This window comes from Macaca fascicularis, chromosome 10 (genome assembly GCF_037993035.2).
Source record: "Macaca fascicularis isolate 582-1 chromosome 10, T2T-MFA8v1.1".
NCBI classification, from domain to species: Eukaryota; Metazoa; Chordata; class Mammalia; order Primates; family Cercopithecidae; genus Macaca; species Macaca fascicularis.
The window spans coordinates 53,023,809-53,034,692 of NC_088384.1; positions in this window are offsets into that span (position 1 = coordinate 53,023,809).

Below are 10,884 nucleotides of genomic sequence, written 5' to 3' on the forward strand. Positions count from 1 at the left end.
TTTATTTAGTCGAATAGACATATTTTGAAGATACAGCTCCCAGCTGTGTTGTAAGATCATCAAACTACATTAATAAAATGATACAGCTTGATAATGAAGGAGGCTGAGAATAATCTCATACAAAACCAGTAACAAAATTTGAAATATATTTACTTGCAATAAAATGTTATCTATAACATACATTCTTTAAATGTTAACCCATAAGTTACTCAGAAATTCAAGAAGAGAGTAAAAGCCACCATGAGTCACAATCATATATTCTTTACTATCATCTTTGCCACAGAACTTCTGCACTTGATCTTTCTTTTATTTTTCTGATAATTTGTGTTTGTTCCTCCTTAAATGGCTCCAAGTTAACTCTTATTAGAAAGTTTCGAACCCCCTTCTCTCATCATCATGCCCCAAAATTTGTCAAAAAAAAGTTTCTGAGATATTATATTGAGTTATTTAGGCCAAAGTCAATAAATGGATCTTAGAATAAGACTTTGAAAATAATGTAATACTCTATGCTAGGCATGGTGGCTCATGCCTGTAATTCCAGCACTTTAGGAGGCTGTGGCAGAAAGATCACATTAGGCTGGGAATTTGAGACCAGCCAGAGCAACATAATGATACCATACTCTCAACAACAACAACAAAACCACATTTGAAAAACTAGCCAGGCATGGTGCCTTATGCTTGCAGCTCCAACTAGTTGGGAGACCAAGGCAAAAGGATGGATTGCACTCAGAGTTCATGGCGGTGGTGAATTACGACAAAATTACTGCACTTCTGTCTGGATGAGAGACAAAGACCATATCTCAAAAAAACACAAAATAATCATATAAATAAGGATTCTAATGCCATAAGCCTTTTCCTAGGTTGCAAATGTTTTATGCTAATTTGAATTGCATTTTAAAACATAAAGTCCTCCTCAAGATGGCTTGTGGAGGTAACCAAGAAGCCTGCAGTGCCATACAAGCCCTGAGGCATGGACTGGAGCCCTAAAGCAAGTACACACCCTGCCACTGAGCCTGCTGCTCATTTCCTCTGTCTGGCTCCATTTGCAGCACAATTGTTGCACTGAGGCTTGTGCATACCTGGCAAGGCCAAGCTGGATCAAAGAGCAATGAGCCAAATCTGCAAGGGTGTGCCAGGAGCCGGTGGACCAGCACACCAACCTCACTCGCTGCCGTTCAGGATACATCATTTCTTCTATCCTAGAGGTAGGGCCTCAGTGCCATCTGCTTTCCTCAGGCCTCTGCTCCAGCAGCCATCAGGTGGCAGGCACTCAGGCTGTGGGAACCTGACCATCCCTGCTTCCTTCAGTGGGTGAGGTTGGTGACTGGTCCAACTGCTACACGCACACCCTTGCCAAGGTGGCAGGCTGTTCTTTGAACCAGCTTGGCCTTGCCTGTCATACACAGGCCCCAGCTACCCACGTACCGCTCTGAGTGAGTTGTCCTGCCTGAGGCCAAATTCTAAGTCTGGAAAGGGCCACAGAAAGCCTAGACCCCTGGATTGCAATCCTGGCTGTTTTCTTCACTTGAACACAAAGTTCTCCTTCAGACGGCCTGAGGTCTGCCTCTTGACAACAAAGAAACCCGCAGTGCCATCTGAGCCCTGGGGAATTGACTGGAGCCCTAAAGGCAGCGCACACCCTGCTCCTGAGCCTGCTGCTCATTTCCTCTATATGGCCCCATTTGTAACACAATTGTTGCACTGAGGTATGTGCATGCCAGGCAAGACCGAGCTGGCTCAAAGAGCAACCAGCCAACTCTGCACGGGTGTGCCAGGAGCCCGTGGACCAGCCACCAACCTCACTCGCTGCCGGTCAAGGTACATAATTTCTTCTACCCTAATGGCAAGGCCTCAGTGTCATCTGCTTTTCCTCGGGCCTCTGCTCCATCAGCCATTGGGTGGCAGCCACTCAGGCTGTTGGAATCTGGCCATCCCTGCTTCCTTCAGTAGGTGAGGTTGCTGGCTGGTCCACCGGTTCCAGGTGCACCATTGCAGTGGTGGCTGGTTGTTCTTTGAGCCAGCTTGGCCTCACCCGGCATGCAGAGGCCCCAGCTACTGAAATGCTCCTCTGAGTGAGCTTGTCCTGCCTTGGGCCAAATTCTAAGTCTGGTCAAGGCCACTGAAGGCCGAGTCCTCTGGGTGGTAATCCTGGCTGCTTTTTGTTTTGGAACATGAAGTCCTTCTAAAGAAGGCCTGTGGTCTGCCTCTTTAAAACCAGAAGCCCGCAGTGCCATATGAGCCCTGAGGCATGGACTGGAGCCCCAAAGGCACTGCACACCCTGCTCCTGAGCCTGCTGCTCATTTCCTCTATATGGCTCCATTTGTAGCACAGTTATTGCACTGAGGCTTGTGCATGCGGGGCAAGGCCAAGCTGACTCTAAGAGCAAACAGCCACTTCTCCAAGGGTGTGCCAGGAGCTGGTGAACCAGCCACCAACCCCACTGACTGCCGGTCGGGTACATCAGTTCCGCTACCCTAGAGGTAAGGCCCCAGTGTCTTCCGATTTTCCTCAGGCCTCAGCTCCATCAGCCATCAGGTGGCAGACAGTCCGGCTGTTGGAACCTGGCCATCTCTACTTCCTTGAGTGGGTGAGGTAGGTGGCTACTGCAACTGATCCAGGTGCACCCTTGCAGAAGTCACTGGTTGCTCTTTGAGCCAGCTTGGTTTTCCCTGGAATGCACAGACCCCAGGCACCAACATGCTGCTCTGAGTGAGCTGGTCCTGCCTGGGGCCAAATTCTAAGTCTTGCCAGGGCCACAGAAGACCTAGGCCCCTGGGTGGAAATCCTGGCTGCTTTCTGCACTTGAACATAAATTCTTCCTCAAGATGGCCTGTCGTCTGACCCTTGGCAGGAAAGAAGCGCAGAATGCCATCTGAGCCCTGAGGAATTGAGTGGAGCCCTAAAGGCAGGGCACACTGTGCTCCTGAGCCTGCTGCTCATTTCCTCTATATGGCTCCATTTGTAAGACAATTGTCACAATGAGGCTTGTGCATGCAGGACAAGGCCAAGCTGGCTCACGGAGCAACCAACCACCTCTGCAAGGGTGTGCCAGGAGCCCATGGACCAGCCACCAATCTCACTGCCAGTCAGGGTACATCATTTCTTCTACCCCAGGGGTAAGGCCTCAGTGCCATCTGCTTTTCCTCAGGTCTCTGCTCCATCAGCCATCAGCAGGCAGCCACTCAGGCTGTTGGAATCCGGCCATCCCTGCTTCCTTGAGTGGGTGAGGTTGATGGCTGCTCCACCTGTTCCGGGTGCACCCTTGCAGAGATGGCTGGTGGCCCTTTGAGCCAGCTTGGCCTTGCCTGGCATGCACAGACTGCAGGTACCAAAGTGCTGCTCTGAGAGAGCTTGTCCTGCCTGAGGCCAAATTCTAAGTCTGGCCAGGGCCACAGAAGGCCGAGTCCCTTGGGTGGAAATCCTGGCTGCTTTCTGCACTGGAATATAAAGTTCTCCTCAAGATGTCATGTGGTCTCTCTATTTGCAACCAAGAAGCCCGCAGTGCCATCTGAGCCCTGAGGAATTGACTGGAGCCCTAAAAGCAGTGCACACCCTGCTCCTGAGCCTGCTACTCCTCTCCACTATACGGCTCCATTTGTAAGACAATTGTTGCACTGAGGCTTGTGCATGCCACACAAGGCCAAGCTGGCTCAAAGAGCAACCAGCCACCTCTGCAAGGGTGTGCCAGGAGCCAGTGGACCAGCCACAAACCTCACTCACTGCCGCTCATGGAACATCAGTTCTACCGTAGAGGTAGGGCCCCAGTGCCATCTGCTTTTCCTCAGGCTTCTGCTCCATCAGCCATCAGGTGGCAGCCACTCAGGCTGTTGGAAACTGGCCATCCCTGCTTCCTTGAGTGGGTGAGGTTGGCAGCTGCTCCACCTGCTCCAGGTGAGCTTGTCCTGCCTGAGGCCAAACTCTAAGTCTGGTCAGGGCCACAGAAGACCTAGGCCCCTGGGTGGAAATTCTTTCTGCTTTCTGCACTTGAATATAATAAAGTCCTCCTCAAGATGGCCTGTGGTCTGCCTCTTGGCAAAGAAGAAGCCCGCAGTGCCATCTGAGCACTGAGGCATTGACTGGAGCCCTAAAGGCAACTCATACCCTGCTGCTGAGCCTGCTGCTCCTTTCCTCAATATGGCTCCATTTGTAAGACAATTGTTGAACTGAGGCTTGTGCATGCCAGGCAAGGCCAAGCTGGCTCAAAGAGCAACCAGCCACCTCTGCAAGGGTGTGCCAGGAGCAGGTGGACCAGCCACCAACCTCACCCACTGCTGCTCGTGTACCTCATTTCTTCTACCTAGAGGTAAGGCCTCAGTGCCATCTGCTTTTCCTCAGGCCTTTACTCCGTCAGCCATCAAGTGGCAGCCAGTCTGGCTTTTGGGACCTGGCCATCGCTACTTCCTTGAGTGGGTGGGGTTGGCGGCTGGTGCAACTGCTCCTGGCACACCCTTGCAGAGGTGGCTGGTTGCTCTTTGAGCCAGGATGGCCTTGCCTTTCATGCACATGCCCCAGCTGCTCCGAGTGATCTTGTGCTGCCTGGGGCCAACTTTTAAATCTGCCCAGGGCCACAGAAGGCAGAGTCCTTAGGCCTCTACTCCATCAGCACCTGCTCCAGGCGCACGCTTGCAGAGTTGGCTGGTTGCTCTTTGAGCCAGCTTGGCCTTGCCTGGCATGCACGGACCACAGACACCGATGTGCTGCTCTGAGTCAGCTTGTCTTGCCTGGGGTCAAATTCTAAGTCTGGCCAGGGCCACGGAATGCCTAGCCCCTGGATTGCAATCCTGGCTGCTTTCTGCACTTGAACATAAAGTCCTCCTGAAGATGCCCTGTGGTCTGACTCTTGGCAACGAAGAAGCCCGCAGTGCCGTCTGAGCCCTGAGGAATTGACTGGAGTCTTAAATGCAGCACACACCCTGCTCCAGAGCTTGCTGCTCCTTTCCTCCATATAGCTCCCTTTGTAAGACAATTGTTGCACTGAGGCTTGTGCATGCCAGGGAAGGCCAAGCTGACTCAAAGAGCAACCAACCACCTCTGCAAGAGTGTGCCAAGAGAAGGTGGACCAGCCACCAACCTCAGTCGCTGCCAGACATGGTAAATCCTTTCTTCTATCCTAAACGTAGGGCCACAGTGCCAACTGCTTTTCCTGAGCGCTCTGCTCCATCAGCCATCAGGCGGCAGTCACTCAGGCTGTCGGAACCTGGCCATCCCTGCTTTCTTGAGAGGGTGAAGTTGGTGGCTGAACCACCTTCTCCAGGCGCACCCTTGCAGAAGTGACTGGTTGCTCTTTGCGCCAGCCTGGACTTGCCTGGCATGCACAGGCCCCAGAAACTGACACTGCTCTGTGTAAGCTTGTCCTGCCTGGGGCTAAATTCTAAGTCTGGCCAGGGCCACAGAAGGCCTAGGCCTCTGGGTGGAAATCCTGGCTGCTTTCTGCACTTGAATATAAAGTCCTCCTCAAGACGGCCTGTGGTCTACCTCTTCACAATGAAGAAGCCCGCAGTGCCATCTTAGCCCCGAGGAATTGACTGGAGCCCTAAAGGCAGCACACACCCTGCTCCTGAGCCTGTTGCTCATTTCCTCTATAGGACTCCAGTTGTAAGACAGTTGTTGCACTGAGGCTTGTGCATGCCAGGCAAGACCCAGCTGGCTTGCAACCAGCCAACTCTGCAAGGGTGTGCCAGGAGCCGGTGGACCAGCCACCAACCTCACTCACTGATGGTCAGTGTACCTCATTTCTTCTACCCTAGAGGTAAGGCCTCAGTGTCACCTACTTTTCCTCAAGCCTCTGCTCTGTCAGCCATCAGGTGGCAGCCAGTCCGGCTGTTGGGACCTGGCTATCCCTACTTCCTTGAGTGGGTGAGGTTGGTGGCTGGTGCAACTGCTCCAGGCGCAACCTTGCAGAGGTGGCTGGTTGGTCTTTGAGCCAGGATGGCCTTGCCTTGCATGCACGTGTCCCAGCTGCTCCAAGTGATCTTGTCCTTCCTAGGGCCAAATTCTAACTCTGACCAGGGCCACAGAAGGCTGAGTCCCTTGGGTTTAAATCCTGGCTGCTTTCTGCACTTGAACATAAAGTCCTCCTCAAGATGGCCTGTGGTCTCCTCATTTGCAACAAGAAGCCCGCAGTGCCATCTGAGCCCTGAGGAATTGACTGGAGCCCTAAAGGGAGTGCACACCCTGCTCCTGAGCCTGCTACTCCTTTCCTCTATATGGCTCCATGTGTAAGACAATTGTTGCACTGAGGCTTGCGTATGCCAGGCAAGGCCAAGCTGGCTCAAAGAGCAACCAGCCACCTCTACAAGGGTGTGCCAGGAGCCGGTGGAGCAGCCACCAACCTCACTCGCTGCCCCTCATGGTACATCAGTTCTACCCTAGAAGTAGAGCCCCAGTGCCATCTGCTTTTCCTCAGGCCTCTGCTCCTTCAGCCATCTGGTGGCAGTCACTCAGTCTGTTGGAATCTGGACATCCCTCCTTCCTTGAGTGGGTGAGGTTGGTGGCTGTTCCTGCTGCTCTGGGCGCACCCTTGCAGAGATGGCTGGCTGCTGTTTGAGCCAGCTTGGCCTTGCCTGGTATGCACAGAACGCAGGTACCAAAGTGCTGCTCTGAGTGAGCTTGTCCTGCCTGAGGCCAAATCCTAAGTCTGGCCAGGGCCACAGAAGGCCTAGGCCCCTGGATGGAAATCCTTTCTGCTTTCTGCACTTGAACATAAAGTCCTCCTCAGGATGGCCTCTGGTTTGCCTCTTGGCAATGAAGAAGCCCGCAGTGCCATCTGAGCCCTGAGGAATTGACTGGAGCCTAAAGGCAGCCCACACGCGGCTCCTGAGCCTGCTGCTCTTTTCCTCAATATGACGCCATTTGTAAGACAATTGTTGCACTGAGGCTTGTTCATGCCAGGCAAGGCCAAGCTGGCTCAAAGAGCAACCAGCCACCTCCTCAAGTGTGTGCCAGGAGCCAGTGGACCAGTCACCAACTTCACTTACTGCCGCTCATGGTACATCAGTTCTACCCTAGAGGTAGGGCCCCAGTGCCATCTGCTTTTTCTCAGGCCTCTGTTCCATCAGCCATCAGGTGGCAGTCACTCAGTCTGTTGGAGTCTGGCCATCTGTGCTTCCTTGAGTGGGTGAGGTTGGTGGCTGCTCCACCTGCTCTGGGCGCACCCTTGCAGAGGTGGCTGGTTGCTCTTTGAGGCAGCTTGGCCTTGCCTGGCATGCACAGACTCCAGGTATGGACATTCTGCTCTGAGTGAACTTGTCCTGCCTGGGTCCAAATTTTACGCCTGGCCAGGGCCACAGAAACCCTAGGAACTAGGGTGGAAATCCTGGCTGCTTTCTGCACTTGAACATAAAGTCCTCCTGAAGACGGCCTGTGATCTGCCTCTTGGCAATGAAGAAGCCCGCAGTGCCATCTGAGCCCTGAGGAATTGACTGGAGCCCTAAAGGCAGCGCACACCCTGCTCCTGAGCCTCCTGCTCCTTTTCTCTGTGTGGCTCCATTTGTAAGACAATTGTTGCACTGAGGCTTGTGCATGCCAGGCAAGGCCAAACTGGCTCAAAGAGCAACCAGCCAACTCTGCAAGGGTGTGCCAGGAGCCGGTGGATCAGCCACCAACCTCACTCGCTGCCGGTCAAGGTACTTAATTTCTTCTACCTTAGTGGCAAGGCCTCAGTGTCATCTGCTTTTCCTCGGGCCTCTGCTCCATCCGCCATCAGGTGGCAGCCACTCAGTCTGTTGGAATCTGGCCATCCCTCCTTCCTTGAGTTGGTGAGGTTGGTGGCTGTTCCACCTGCTCCAGGGGCACCCTTGCAGAGGTGGCTGGTTGCTCTTTGAGACAGCTTGGCCTTGCCTGGTATGCACAGAACGCAGGTACCAAAGTGCTGCTCTGAGTGAGCTTGTCCTGCCTGAGGCCAAATCCTAAGTCTGGCCAGGGCCACAGAAGGCCTAGGCCCCTGGATGGAAATCCTTTCTGCTTTCTGCACTTGAACATAAAGTCCTCCTCAGGATGGCCTCTGGTTTGCCTCTTGGCAATGAAGAAGCCCGCAGTGCCATCTGAGCCCTGAGGAATTGACTGGAGCCTAAAGGCAGCCCACACCCTGCTCCTGAGCCTGTTGCTCATTTCCTCTGTCTGACTCCATTTGTAAGACAGTTGTTGCACTGAGGCTTGTGCATGCGGGGCAAGGCCAAGCTGGCTTGCAACCAGCCAACTCTGCAAGGGTGTGCCAGGAGCCAGTGGACCAGCCTCCAACTTCACTCACTGTCGCTCGTGTACCTCATTTCTTATACACTAGAGGTAAGGCCTCACTGCAGTCTGCTTTTCCACAGGCCTCTGCTCCATCAGCCATCAGGTGGCAGCCAGTCCGGCTTTTGGGACCTGGCCATCCCTACTTCCCTGAGTGGGTGAGGTTGTACGCTGGTGCAACTGCTCCAGGCGCACCGTTGCAGAGGTGGCTGGTTGCTCTTTGAGCCACCATGGCCTTGCCTTGCATGAACATGCCCCAGCTGCTCCAAGTGATCTTGTCCTGCCTGGGGCCAAATTTTAAATCTGCCCAGGACCACAGAAGGCAGGTTCCTCAGGCCTCTGCTCCATCAGCACCTGCTCCAGGCACACCCTTGCAGAGGTGGCTGGTTGCTCTTTGAGCCAACTTGGCCTTGCCTGGCATTCACAGACCACAGGTACCGATGTGCTGCTCTGAGTGAGCTTGTCCTGCCTGTGGCCACATTCAAAGTCTGGCCAGGGCCACAGAATGCCTAGTCCCTGGATTGCAATCCTGGCTGCTTTCTGCACTTGAACATAAAGTCCTCCTCAAGACAGCCTGTGGTCTGCCTCTTGGCAACGAAGAAGCCCGCAGTATCATCTGAGCCCTGAGGAATTGACTGGTGTTTTAAAAGCAGCACACGCCCTGCTCCTGAGATTGCTGCTCATTTCCTCTATATGTCTCCATTTGTAAGACAATCACTGCACTGAGGCTTGTGCACACCGGGCAAGGCCAAGCTGGCTCAAAGAGCAACCAGACACCTCTGCAAGAATGTGCCAGGAGCCGGTGGACCAGCGACCAATCACACTCGTTGCTGGTCAGGATATATCATTTCCTCTACCCCAGAGTTAAGGCCTCAGTGTCATCTGCTTTTCCTTAGGCCTCTGCCACATCAGCCATCAGGAGACAGCCACTCAGCATGGGGGAACATGGCCATCCCTGCTTCCTTCAGTGGGTGACATTGAAGACTGGTCCAAATGCTACAGATGCACCATTGCAGAGATGGCTCGTTCCCCTTTGAACCACGTTGGCTTTACCTGGCATGCACATACCCCAGCTACGGACATGCTGCTCCGAGTGACCTTGTCCTGCCTGGGGCCAAATTTTAAGTCTGGCCAGGGCCACAGAAGGCCAAGTCCCTTGGGTTTCAATCCTGGCTACTTTCTTCACTTGAACATAAAGCACAGGCCACCAACCTCACTCACTGCCGCTCATGGTACATCAGTTCTACCCTAGAGGTAGGGTCCCAGTGCCATCTGCTTTTCCTCAGGCCTCTGCTCCATCAGCCATCAGGTGGCAGCCACACAGTCTGTTGGAATCTGCCCATCCGTGCTTCCTTGAGTGGGTGAGATTGGTGGCTGCTCCACCTGCTCCAGGGGCACCCTTGCAGAGTTGGCTGGCTGCTCTTTGAGCCAGCTTGGCCTTGCCTGGCATGCACAGGCCCCAGAAACAGACACTGCTGCATGTGAGCTTGGCCTGCGTGGGGCCAATTTCTAAGTCTGGCTGTCCCTGCTTCCTTAAATGGGTGACGTTGAAGGCTGGTCCAACTGCTACAGGCGCACCATTGCAGAGGTGGCTGGTTGCCTTTGAGCCAGCTTGGCCTTGCCTGGCATGCGCAGACTCCAGGTATTGACATGCTGCTCCAAATGAGCTTGTCCTGCCTTGGGCCAAATTCTAAGTCTGGCCAGGGCCACAGAAGGCCGAGCCTCTTGGGTTTAAATCCTGGCTGCTTTCTGCACTTGAACATAAAGTGTTCCTCAAGATGGCCTGTGGTTTCCCTCTTTGCAACCAAGAATCCTGCAGTGCCATCTGAGCCCTGAGGAATGGACTGGAACCCTCAAGGCAGTGCACAGCCCGCTCCTGAGCCTGCTGCTCATTTCCTGTATATGGCTCCATTTGTAAGACAATAATTATACTGAGGCTTGTTCATGGCAGGCAAGGTCAAGCTGGCTCTAAGAGCAACCAACCACTTCTGCAAGGGTGTGCCAGGAGCCAGTTGACCAGCCACCAACCTCACTTGATGCTGCTCAGGGTACACCATTTCATCTACTCTAAAGTTAGGGCCCCACTGCCATCTGCTTTTCCTCAGGACTCTGCTCCATCAGCCACCGGGCAGCAGTCACTCAGGCTGTTAGAATCTGGCCATCTCTGCTTCCTTAAGTGGGTGAGGTTGTCGGCTGGTCCAACTGCTACAGGTGCGCCCTTGCAGAGATGGCTGGCTGCTCTTTGAGTCAGCTTGGCCTTGCCTGGCATGCACAGACCCCAGCTACCAACATTCTGCTCCGAGTGAGCTGGTTCTGCCTTGGGCCAAATTCTAAGTCTGGCTAGGGCCACAGAAGACTGAGTCCCTTGGGTTCAATCCTGGCTGCTTTCTGCACTTGAACATAAAGTGTTCCTCAAGATGGCCTGTGGTCTCCCTATTTGCAACCAAGAAGCCCGCAGTGACATCTGTGCCATGAGGAATTGACTGAAACCCTAAAGGCAGCGCACACCCTGCTCCTGAGCCTGCTGCTCATTTCCTCTATAAGGCTCCATTTGTAAGACAATTGTTGCACTGAGGCTTGTGCATGCCAGGCAAGTCCAAGCTGGCTCAAAGGGCAACCAGCCATCTCTGCAAGGGTGCGCCAGGAGCCGG